Consider the following 13,757-nt stretch of genomic DNA (forward strand, 5'->3'; position numbering starts at 1 on the left):
TTTTTATTTCACTGGCATGTATTAACATATATATTTGTTTTGTCTCAACTTATGTACATTACTAAAAAGAATTAACTATATGAAATAGAATGTAAAGAATTTGTTATTAAACAAAATAAATGAATGTAATATTTATTGAATAAAGAAAGAGCTTTTAATAAGTCTGTAGCTCGCATTGTGATTTATAATGTATTGGTTTTCTATTAAATTTGCAAATTAATTTTACACTAAACTTGTTAATAGAATTTTTATTGATATGATTGTATTGATTATATTAAATATTATTTATTGATTTCATTGAATTTAACGTAACATTTTTAGGATACAGATATAGTTAAAAATGTAACCTATGATGAAAAAGTTGTTTATCATTAACCGTAGATAAAATATAATAAAATACTTTAAAATATAATACAAAAATATAAGAAATTTAAAAGGATATTTTAAAATTTAAAAATTAGGTTATTATAACTGTGAAGGTGTTTTACCGTTGCAGAAACGCCGTAACCGTTATCAGGTGTCCCTTTTAGACAATAAAGTAATTTATTATAACACTACGTGAGTAATTTAAATAAACCAATCAACAGTTTGAAATTATACATTGTAATACATTTTAAGAATCTGGTGACAAATTGTACAGTGCTATGACTCATTAGAAATTCAAATATAAAATCAAACCTATTTAATTGCGAGGAAAAATGACAACGTTGATGATCTTATGAATAATTTATCAAAAGCTCTGAATATGTTAATAAAGATGTGTACGTTTAAAAATGGAAAAAATAACTTCAAGGACAACAAGCTATCTTCAACGAGCTTTTTTTAAAAAAATAATTTTGATTTTATTTTTCAAATTGAAATAATTTTTCCTTTAATATTGTTTCTAAATGTTTTAAAATGTTATTGTATTAATAAGCAAAAGTTTGTTTATTAATATTAAAATATTCAGTTATAGTTCAGTCTGTATTCCGTTCAGTCAAGTATTCTGTTGTCTGAATCAGAAATATTTCGGGAAAATTATTTATTAATTTGATTCTAGATTGATTTGAAACAGAGTCTGGTTTAAATAAAGTAATGCTGTTTTATTACATGAACAAATAACTTTTGGTGAAAACATGTCCTTAATTAAAAAAAAATGATTTGGATGAATATAACTGCCCATTTTTCATTACAGTGAATTCCATCTGTCGCTTTTGCGTTTCTCAGGAGTTCGAAACTTCGATCACTTTTCGGCAAGATTTGGATGCTGATGAAAATACCAGCTTCAACCGTTGACCACTACATCCAAAATCAGTTATCATTACATCAAATTTAATTCTGCTCACAATCCAACACAATAAAGTTTTAGTTTTTTTTTTTTTTTTTTTTTTTTATNTTTTTTTTTTTTTTTTTTTTGAGCTCTGCAGCTGTTCTTGAGATTTAATTATTACTTTGAGAAAAAAAAAGTATTGTCAAAGCTATCACATTGTGATCAAATTTGCAGTGTTTCCGAAACTATGGTGATATTAAAAAGCTTTATAATTTTACATTAAAGATTTTGATAAAATTAACACTAAAATATGATTTTACAAAGTGCGATGAAGTTTGGTAAATGTGGTAAAATTTGCTAGTTTAAAAATGATACCTCCAAACATGACATTAAAACCATTTATTCGGTTAAATTTACTTTTCAGTTCTGTATCCTTTACTAAATATGTGGGAACAAGATCTATAATTTTAAAAACCAAAATTTACGGTAGGCCGTTGCCATATGAATGGAAACATTACCAATTGAATGGTTTAAATACCGAATATTTTTGTTTTATGAACGAGAATTATGATTTTCTTTACCAAAAATATCATTTCAGAATATAAAACAGAATTGTTTTTTTATTTAAAAGAAATATCAAGTAGGGAGATTTTATTCTCATTTAAAAAAATGTTTATTTCCACTTAAATGGAGTTATTTTATTTCAAAAATGTATTGATATTTCTTTTAAACAGAATTCCGATATTTAAAATACAGTGAAGTGAAAGTTTTAAAAAGTAATATAAGACAAGTTTGTCATATTTTACAATGCCATGCCGAATATTTTCAGAAAATGTTTAGTTTGACAGAGCTTTTTTTTCTTATTTGTTGTTTTTGAAACATTTTTATTAAGAATTGCATGTATCATTGAGTGTGAAATTGGTATATAACTCGTACCTGTTCAAATTTTAATATTTGTGCTCTTTTTTGTAGTGTATGGCAATCAGAATCAATGCGATGATTTTATTTAAGAACCATTTAAATTTCCATAACTTTTAACATTACCCAATAATTATCTTTTTTTTTAACTTTCTTGCTAATTTTTTAAATTATATCCATATTTGGCATATTTAACCGAATTCATTAAGTAAATTTTTCAAATGCAATTTTTTTTAAACTCGATATCTTTCAACAAAGTCAAAATAGAGATTGATTAGCTAAATAGGAATACTTACAAAACGGTTAATGTTGCTTTAAATTTATGTAATTTTAACGTATTATTTCTTACATACATCAATTTAGCTATTAAAATTTAATTCCTTCCAATAATTTAACACGTGGGAGTTTACAGATTGCCCTCATATGTCAATCTTCAGATATATTTCGGAGAAATCATAAAATTGCTTTTAAAATGTTCATGATTGTCCCAATCACTATCTTGTCCACCAACCATTTGTCAATGTCTGTCATCGGTAACACGACCTGACGATTAGTGTGGGACCACCACGCGATTTATTGCGATCTCATTAATAGACAAAACTACAGACACTCTCCAAGACAAAATGGCGACCTTGAACTGTGATATAGAGCCCACGACAGCATTTCTTTTCCAAATTACTATCTTCTTTTTTTTCTTTTCTTTCTCGCGTTAGAAGAAAAGCATCCTCATTAATCAGTAGCTAAGGTAGCCATTCATAATTCAAGAGAAGCTTATGTTATTGAGATGGGACCGAGTATGTTTCACTCTCATATTCAAGTGAAAGAGGATAGGCTCGTTGAGAAATGCATTTGAAGAAACATGATAGTGATAAGCGAATGATATCTCATACAATGAAAGATAAAGATGAGAATGAGATTTTATTTCTGTTTGACAAAATTGCTGAAAAAATATTTTATAAAATATTTTTTCAACAATAAAAATTCATGAAAATTTTAAAAATTTATTAAAAAAGTTTAAGAAAATTAAAAAAAAAGAAAGAGTCTTGTTAAGAAAAGTATTTGAAGAAAACGCGATAGTAATCTACAAATGATATCAATATCACAGAAACAGAATAAGATTCGGAAGATTTTATTTTTGTTTAACTTGAAAGTGGGAAAATTTATTTCCTATATTATTTTGTTTGAATAAACGAAATGGTATTAAACATTTTGAATCTCTTTTTTTTTCAAGTTAACTAAAACTAAAGCCTCGTTAAGATAGGTATAGTAAGAAACGCGATTGTGATATGAAAATGACATCAATATCAGAGTATGCAAATTATGTCAATAACGCTTACAGAGACAGATAAAGATGAGGATGAGATTTTATTTTTGCTTGACTAAATAGTGGGGAAAATGATTTCCTTCTCGTTTAGTTCAGAGAAACAAAATAATTGAAAAAATATTAAACTCTTATTTTTCAAGTAAATTGAAAAGAGAGACTCGATAAGAAAATTATTTAAAGTAACTAGCTACATATATGCGAACGATATCACGTACAGGGAAAGATTGGAACGAGATTTTATTTTTGTATGACTATAGCAGGGGTGGCCAAACTCTTTCATAGTCAAGTCATTTTTCAAAATTTGAAATTTTTCGCGAGCCGTAATTAAATACGTAATTAAAAGGTAGACAAAAAAGGTATTAATTTTCTTTTACACAAAGTATATTTATTGAAAACATATAAATAAAAATACAAAATATGGGTATTGAATTTAAATATTAAGAATTAAACACATTTATTTTACTTCTCTTGATAATTCTTAAAAATTTGGTGAATAATTCGTGACAGCACTTCTCAGTAATTCTTCGAGATGCTGGTTAGTTAATACTGATCGGTGTTTGCATTTCACGAATTTTAAAGTGTAATAAGATGATTACGGACGATTACGGAACTGTTTATGTTCGTTCGCGTAGTTTTCGATGAGTCATATCGTTCTTAACTTGGAAGGAAATTAAATTTGTTACAACGTTGCACTTAATCTTTCATAATTGTTGTCAATAATTTAAAAGACATTTTGAAACGCTTACGGAACGATAATAATTTTTTCAAATATAATAGCACAAAAATGAAAAGAGGACTCGGGTACATTTATAGAGAGCCACAAATAATCCTTCAAAGAGCCGCATGTGGCTCGCGAGCCGCAGGTTGGCCACCCCTGGANGGTTGCCCCCCCCCCCTTTGGACAATAGGGTTGAAAAAAAATTTCTTTACACCTTTAATTTAAAAAAAATAATAATATAAAAATTCTTATAATAATATAAAACATATAATAATACAAAGTTTGTACTTCGTAATAATACAAAGCTTGTTGTTTATTTTAGAAAAAATATTATAAAAACTTTTAAAAACTCTTATTTTTCAAGCAAGTTAAATAGAAAGGCTCTTAAAGAAATGCATTTGAAGAAATGCGATAGTGATTTGCAAATGATATCAATATCACATACTGAGACCGATAAATATGAGAATGAGATTTTATTTTTGTTTGACTTCATCAACGAAATTTTTTATTTTATTTTCTACTCGTTTAATTTTAAAAAAAATAAAGCATCTTGTTTTTAAAGTAAATTAAAAAGAAAGGCTCATTAAGAAATGTATTTGATGATATTGATTTGTGAATGGTTTCAATATCATAGACTGAGACAGATACAGATAGGAAAGAAGTTTTATTTTTGTTTCACTAAAATGATTGAAAAAATAATTTTCGCTATACGTTTAGTTAAGAAAAAACAGAATAATAAAAAAAATTTGAAAACTCCTTTATGACATTTTTCTTTTGTATTAAAGTAAATTAAATATATTTAAAGTAATTTTTCAAGTAAATTAAAAATAGTAAAATTATCTTACTTTTGTAAAACTTGTTATAAAAACCATTGGGCGCATTATTGTAGATGGCCATAAGGGAAATTATTTGTGCGGAAAAATGCTAATTAAAAAACGTTTTTTCTTATTTTCATTTTTTATATTTCATAAACAAAATTACTTATTTATTTTATTACACTTGCTTATTTGAAAAACGTAGTTCTTAAATATTTTATCTTATTTCATTATTTCCCTCCTTGTAATGTTGTGTCTGTTAATTTCTTTATTTTGGCAAGTGGCCAAATCTGCATAAATCATTTGTATATATTTCTTAACAGTACAAAAATGTAAAAAACTCTAAAAGGTATGGGAAAATTGGGAATATCATCCATTAAATCAATTTTTTCAGCAAAGCATTATACCGTAATAAATTTTTATATAATATTTTAATATAATATTTATAAGTGATATTTTTTAGCATTATATCTCACAAATATTTATTTAATTAGAGTAATTCCGGGATTGTACTGTAATTATTACTGTAAAATAATTGCGGTATACCAGAATTTCTTCAGTAACATGTTCCGGAGAGAATAGATTTTCGGTAAAAAGTACTAGCATCTAGAGCTTCCGTACTTTTTACCGTAATTTGAACTGGAATTTCGGAAAAGATGTTGAAACATTAAATGAACTTCGTTCAGATATTTTTTCTTTAAAAATAAAAGGAGTTGGTTGAATTGTCTTTGAAATATATGTAAATTCTATTTTTAATTCTCGTGAACTATTCAAACTGATTTTCAACAAAATTCGTCTTCTAGAATTTAAAATTGAAATCGTGAATTTAGATGGGAAATTTACTCTTCTAGCAGATTGTGCAGATTTGTTTCTATTTGAATTACTTAGCAATTTCTGCTGATATTGATTAAAAAAAAGTTAAAACAACATCGACCACTCATCTTTCGTAAACTACTTTTCTCATATTGCAGTTAGTTTTTATATGTTTGCGGTTGCTCCTGTTTAAATAGATATCCTTGGAAAAACAAACTATGCTTATTTATGTAAAGTACCATCAAAATTTTGAATTCGTAATCTAAACTATCATCTGCATAAATTAATTAGCATATTTTAGGTGTGCCACTTGCCTCATTAAGATTGCTTCTTAGCGCATGCAAATCCGAAACTTAGATCAAAAGTTATTCATAGTGTTTCTTTTTTCTTCATCGTACTGACTTAAGTAAGAACTAATATAAAACCTTGAAAAACGAAATTTCATTTAAATGCTTTTATACAGGAACATATATAAACGCTTAATTAACAAAGCTATTGGCTATCATCCAATAAGTGAATGAAAAATTTATAAAGGTTGTAACCTCTTACAAGCGTAGTACTAATGGCTCAATTAGAAGGAGATCGTCCGGCGATAAAATAAACAAGTCTCTACCGACAAAACAGCAATTTAGCTTGCCTTCTATTACCTGTAGTTAATTATGTTGTCTGCTTTCTAACGCCTCCCATAAAGAAGCCAACCCTGGAATTAGAAGTGTCTTTATAAAAAGCCCACGTGTTTCTGTAATTTCACCGACAGACCCTTGGTTTACAATAAATACTGCAATATGGCTTTCCTAATGGTCATGATAGCCTTTTTTCTTCCTTTTTTTATTATGTCTCTTTACTTATCGTCTGAAGAGAAAGAATTTATGGTGTCTACCTGACTGGTTTCCGACTAGTTCATTCTTAGAACTTTTAAGTAAAAAGTAAAGCGGAAACAGTAGGTTATAATCAATGTTTCGTCTTTAACTGAAATTTATTTCTTATATAACTTAAAGTGTGTGTACTGTATTTAAAATGCTTTACAAATTGTTTCAGCATTTGAGAAAGCAAAAGTAAATAACGAGAGTTTTAAGTAACACTTGATATGCTAAATTAAATAAATAATCACAATACCCCACACATCCATTAACAATAAATCAAGTAACATAAGCGTTAAGATATTACTTGATTTAAACCTTCATTTGCGTCAAAAATATACAAATTTTAAATAACAGTTGGCATGTTCCAAGCACTCAGAAATAGGCTCCCATTTTCAAGACTTTGCCAAACGTAAGAAGAAACAAAAGTGATTTTAAATATAAAACGCAATGTTACCAATAAAAAATGGCAAAATAAGGTTGAGAAACCAAAACTAGAAAAACCACAGTGGCCAAAAGGAACAAATTAGGGCAAAATACATGAATTTTTATGCATTATGGAGTAGTGGTGTGAAACTAATGTCGTAAATAAGGGAATCAGTATTCATATGAATAAGACAAGATTTCAAGGCATCAAGATAAGAGGGGTGGAAGTAATAAACTCTAACAATGCCAAAATTATTCACGTCTGACAAATCTTGGAAATAGGTACCTATTTTTGAATGCTGAAAACATGTCAACTGTTATTTCTAACCTGTATATTTTTTAAGTGAATGAAATTTTTAATGCTAATTAATATAAATTTTAAAAATATTGAAACTGTCTTTCTTTATTTTTACTTCACTCTGTTTGCTCATTAAAGTTGGTCTATCTTAATCCTTTTTCTCGAGAAGTCAGAAATTTTATTTATTTACTGTACCTTGCTGTATCTTCTTTACACTTCTAAATATTGGGTACCCATCACAAACATCGAAAACACGTATTGATTAGATATTTCATACCTGTCCCTAGTTGTAAGATTTGCATCATATGTAGTTTTTACTTATTACTAAATTATAAATAAATTTCAGGACATTAAGTGATGTTTTTGATTAAAAAATTATTAACTTTTAGATCTCTACTATATAAAAAATACATTCCAAATACTTAGTCTCAAGAATTCATTTACAATAAATTTCACTAGTACTATATTCATAAAAATTTTTTTTTTTACTTTATTTGAGAAAGAAAATGTAAAAAAAAATTTTTTTATTAAAAATAATGCTAGCAATAATAATAGTAATTGAAATAACTTTTTTTAGTTTTACAAATTCGTCGACCGGACTGTGTAGGGGGCAGGGAACTGTCCTTGCATCAGAGAGGTTCTAGGTTCGAATCCCGGGCAAGGCATGGCTGTTCTTTCATTCTCTGTGTTATCTGCCCTTTCTGTGGGATCAACGTTGGCCCGCCTAATATGGTGCCCCTGTAAGAGTGGTTAACAAAATCGCCCTGTAGATGCCTGAATTGACGGATGTTAACACAGACGGGCGTTAGAAGAGAAAAAAAAAGTATTACAAATTTTCTTAGATTGTGTAATTGTTCAAGATTTCGGAAAATTTAAATTAGAAATTGTAAATATAATTAAATTCAAGAAACATTTATTTATAGTTATCTGCCCTAATGTGCATGGAAATTGTGAATTAAAATGCTTTATATTTTCAAATACTAAAATTTTACAAACTGTAATTTAGAAAACAAGTACAGCCCGCAAAATAAAAAAATGGACCACCCTAAATAACTTTTGATCTAATGATCGAATCTTCACGTTCTACGCCTCAATCTTAAAGGTTCAAAGGAGTGACCTCAAATATGCGAATTTTGAAAAAGCCGTAATTTTAAAATTTGTTTTCTCAGGAGCAATTAGTCCAATTTCGCTCAAATTTTGTATTTTGCTATTTAAAATTCTTTTGTTTAATATAAGTAATAAATTTTGCACCATACAATTGAAAACATTTTCACTTTTATTAGAATAAAATTCGTAAAAATTATAAATAATTACTAAAAGTTGTTTTTTGCTTTTAATCATCTTTGGATGAATACATTTTATAATTGTGTGCAAAAATGTTTCAATCCGCTGAAAAAGTTCTCCAGATATGACAAAATACGCGAAATGTAAAAGTAACATTAAAGAGTCTAAACTTCGGAGCGACCTCCTGACCCAACAATTGGGACCATATTTCCCAAATTGCGGCTACCTCCCATAATGTACAATTCTATTTTATTTGCGCTGTGTACAATCAATCATATTGCAAATCACTTCTATAATGTCACAGAAGAAACGACATTTTTTTGACAAATAGTAACAAATCGCAAAAAATTTTCGAGTGAAATTTTAAACTTATTTTACTACTTATTATTCAAATATAATCTTTTATCCTTACTTTGCATTTTGATTTATTTTCCTTTTATGTTACTTTAATCAAATAGTTTGCTTTACTGTATTTATTTTTTTGTTATTTTTTATTTCACTTCGCTTTTTTTTTCTGTAAATATCACAATATCTTTTTAAATAGAAAAAAAGACGAAGTATTGAAACAACAAGAACTCTAAAAACTCTAAAGCTTGTCCGACACTGTTAAATTACTCAAAACGGGTAAATCATAAGCTGAGAAATAAAACTTTAACTAGCTAAGTTTTCATGGTAGCACTGAGAAAAAAAAACACGTTCAAAACTNCGTAATAAATTTTTCACCATACAATTGAAAAAATTTCGACTTTTATTAGAATAAAATACTAAAAAATAATAAATAATTACTAAATGTTGTTTTTTGCTTTTAATCATCTTCGGATGAATGAATTTTATAATTGTGAGCAAAAAATGTTTCAATTCGCTGAAAAAGTTCTCCAGATATGACAAAATACGTGAAATGTAAAAGTAACATTAAAGAGTCTGAACTTCGGAGAGACCTCCTGACCCAACTATTGGAACCATATTTCCCAAATTGCGACTACTTCCCACAATGCACAATTTTTTTTTTTTGCACTGTGTACAATCAAGCATATTGCAAATCGCTTCTATAATGTCATTGATGACAAATAGTAACAAATTTTATTTTATAACTTAATTATAAAAAATATTATATTATTTTATTTATTTTATAACTGTTTTGACAAATAGTAACAAATCGCAAAAAATTTTCGAGTGAAATTTTAAACTTACTATTCAAATATAATCTTTTATCATTACTTTGCATTTTAATTTATTTCCTTTTATGTTACTGTAATCCAATAGTTTGCTTCACTGTATTTATTTTTGTGTTATTTTTTATTTCACTTCGCTTTTTTTTCTGTAAATATCACAATATCTTTTTAAATAGAAAAAAAGACGAAGTATTGAAACAACAATAACTCTAAAAACTCTAAAGCTTGTCCGACACTGTTAAATTACTCAAAACGGGTAAATCATAAGATGAGAAATAAAACTTTAACCAGCTAAGTTTTCATGGTAGCACTGAGAAAAAAAAAACACGTTCAAAACTTTTTTGTAGCTTTTGGTGAAATTTACCATGTTTATAGCTCTATGGGAAATCCAAAAGGCTTGGTTATTTTTACCGAAGCAGTTTGGTTGTGATAAAATTAACAATAAGATATGGTTTTATAAGTTTTATAATATATGATAAAATTTAATCAATGTTGTAAAATTTGGTGATTTTATTATAATAGCTTAGATAATGGAGAAAAAGCATTTATTCGGTTAAATTTTCTTTGTATTTATGCTATATATACGGTAATAAGAACTTTTATTTTGAAAGGCAGAATTCCAGGTAAACCGTTGCATTATGACGAAAAATTTTGAAATGAATAATTTAAATATCTTATTTTTTTGTTGTTGGAAGAAATGTTAGTACCATACAAGTACGGTAATTTTACCAAATTTTTCCTGCGTGTACGAACTTTAAAATATGAATTCATTTTTTAATAGAAATGTTTACTGTAATATTTTACTTTCATACATACATTACCATGAGTTAATTGGGAACATTCCTGAGGTTTGAATGCAGATGGATATTTTTATGATTTCAGTTTAAATAATAACACTGAGGTAGTGCCTCAAGTATGACTCTAATCATCTATCTGAATAAATCAATCTGCTATCTTTCCGCGTCCGTAAACGATCTCACTATCTCACAATTCGGCAAGATGCATAAAGGTTGGTAAAATAAGAAGTGAATAATTAAGATTTTTAATATAATGTTTTATTGAATATTTATGAATGTTATTGCATATTGAATACTAATTTAAAGAAATCGTATAAAGAACATCAAAGTTACATCAAAAAGTATTTCTTAGGAAATAAAGAAAACATAAGAATTTAGCAAAAAGCATGCTATAGAATATATTCATTTGAATCTGAGAACGTTCTGTTTCATAATGCATAGAACAACGCAAACCTCCTAGCAAACTATCCATTTCAATTAAAAACCACATTATTCAAATAATTGAAACAAATAAATTTTTATTGAATATTTACAGATGACCCTAACATGTTTACAAACATTTGACTTTGAAAAATGTTTTTTAGCAAATTTTATGATCCGATAATAAATAAAAAATTTAAATATTAATTATTACATGAGTCTAACCCTAAATAGAAAATAATCAGATGAACAAATAGAGAATGAAACAGCAGATACAATAACTATATTGCTTCTTATCCGACTTGCTTCAAAATTTAACTGTCAAAATGTAATTAAAATTGTTTTTTTCCACTCCAGTGTGAAATTTCATGTTTTCAAAATAAATATTGAAAAATTCTACAAGTGTATAAAAGTGCGTTTTTTTTAAAATCGCTATTCAAATTTTGCGTAACCTTCTCTCATGCATGTGCTTGCCAATGCAGAAACCGCTCTACCTTTGTTATCTGCAAGAGTTTTAACCTTAACTTTTGGGACAATGTTCTCATCTACAATTGAATAAGGCAAAATAATAAAAATGATAATAAATAAATGAAAGATTTGATTACTAAAATTACAGTAATGTCCTTCTTTTAGAACAATGTAAAAATTTTCGGATTAAATTACGGGGAAAAGTAACAGCACTCAGCGTGCCGGTTTATTTTATCTTAAAATCCATTCTTAACGGAACATTTTACGGGCAAAAACAATCTGATACACCGTAATTTTTGCAGTAATAATTACCGATGAATCCTTGAATCACCTTAATTAAATAAATATTACTCAAGTAAGGTAAAAATGGATTTTATGGGTGGTGCATCTAGAGTGCTTGTACTTTGTATCAGAATTTTTTTATAGAGTAGTTATTCAGCTTATATAAAAAAAAATTCCATATAAACGCACGTTTTTGGAAGAAAAAAAAACATCAAACATTTCAATAATTGTGAATATTTAATAATTTGCAATGTTATCATAACGCTATATTGCTCTGCAAAGTATATAATATTTCCTTTTACTTTTATTTTCTACAAATTTCATAAATAAATATTCTTACTAGTTATTCTCTTTTTGACAGATAAAGCAATAAATTGTTTTGAAAGTGGTATAAGTTTTCGTAAATTAAAAAAAAATGCTTTCCTTAAAACGATTTGATATTGATTTCAATTGAATTATGCAATATGTATTCGGTTGTGCTGATTAGGTCAAGATAATTACCGGATAAGCAAATTTTAGTCATTTACCGGATCTAAGCTGTATTTTTTACGTTTTCATGACCAAAAGCAGAAACTTTTAGATTTTATACGACTTAAAAATATTTACAAAAAGCATATAAACTGTTACATAATATTAAATACAAATTTAAGTGCAAAATAAAGTGCATATATTTTTACATGTAGCTTTATCTTTGCAGCTTACACTAATTTTCACGTAATTCACCTCCTTTTTACAAAATTTTATCGAAATAACACAAGCATTTTTTTAAATTTTAACAATTTCAGTACTTTAACTGTGTCTACTAATCTAAATATTTTGTAGTTAAAATACCATTTTTAGAATTTCAGAATTTATAAATAAATAAAAGCAATCCCTTTTATTTGCAGTGCACACTTTATTACATAAATATGCACTATATATACATTTATTAATGATAATAATAATAAAAATAGAAAGATCAAATTATTGATGATAATAATAAAAAAAATAGAAAGATCAAATTATTGATAATAATAATAAAAAAATAGAAAGATCAAAAATGTATTTAAATATGGTATTAAATTCTACATCATTTAAATATTTAAGAATTCAATTTTAAAAAATAAATTCAACCAAATGAAGCATAATTTAAAAGTTAGATTTTTATTTTAGAAATTTATTTTAATTTACGGTTATTATTAATTTATTTTAATTACGGTTATTTAATTATTACGGTTATTAAAATTTATTTTAGAAAAGTTTTGAAACATTTTTTTTAATTTAGAAAAATTAATCCAAATATATTATTTTCATAAATACCTTGCATGTATATCCAAAACAAATCCTCTGTTGATAAATTTTATTCCAGGTACAAGAAACACATAAATACTTAAATTAAAATTTAGTGAAAATGAAATATTAAAGATAAGACGTTTAATTTTAAATGATGGCACTTGCGAATTCTTCAAATATTTGTAAAGAAAAGAACATTAATATTATTAAATGAACAAGAAGACCACTATACAGAAACCGTGACCGTAACATCGAAACCATTCATAAAATAAAACCTCGACTTGGGATGTCGAAATCGTGTGCTTCTTCTTTTCGCGCTCCTACCGCGTGGTCGGGGAAATCAGCCAATCAAACGAATTCACATCAGTCGTCGAACACACAGACAAACAGAACCAGTTATTAATCTTCGAATGATGAAGACCCCTTCCCATGCGATTATACAAAACTAAGAAACAGAATTTCTGTTTTTGAATGTTGTTTTCCTTATGAAAGAGATACTTCTTAACGAGTATAAATAGTTTTAGTGTTTCTTAAGTTTATTGGAAATTGATAAACAATTTTTTTACAAAGAACGTTTCTACTTGTTTATTAAGTTATGTAGTTTTGAATATAATTAAGAAAATTAGGTTATTATTATTTTT

At 26.8% G+C, this 13,757-nt stretch overlaps 1 protein-coding gene across 1 annotated transcript in view; it reads right to left on the bottom strand.

Annotated features, from left to right (window-relative positions):
* Positions 1-13,449, bottom strand: part of LOC122270377 (uncharacterized) — a 146,458-nt gene extending 133,009 nt beyond the window's left edge. The window contains exon 1 of the mRNA XM_043047478.2: positions 13,144-13,449. The gene's annotated coding sequence lies outside the window, so the exon portion shown is untranslated. The remainder of the gene's footprint in view (positions 1-13,143) is intronic.
* Between the last annotated feature and the right edge of the window lie 308 nt (positions 13,450-13,757).

This window comes from Parasteatoda tepidariorum, chromosome 3 (genome assembly GCF_043381705.1).
Source record: "Parasteatoda tepidariorum isolate YZ-2023 chromosome 3, CAS_Ptep_4.0, whole genome shotgun sequence".
Lineage (NCBI taxonomy): Eukaryota > Metazoa > Arthropoda > Arachnida > Araneae > Theridiidae > Parasteatoda > Parasteatoda tepidariorum.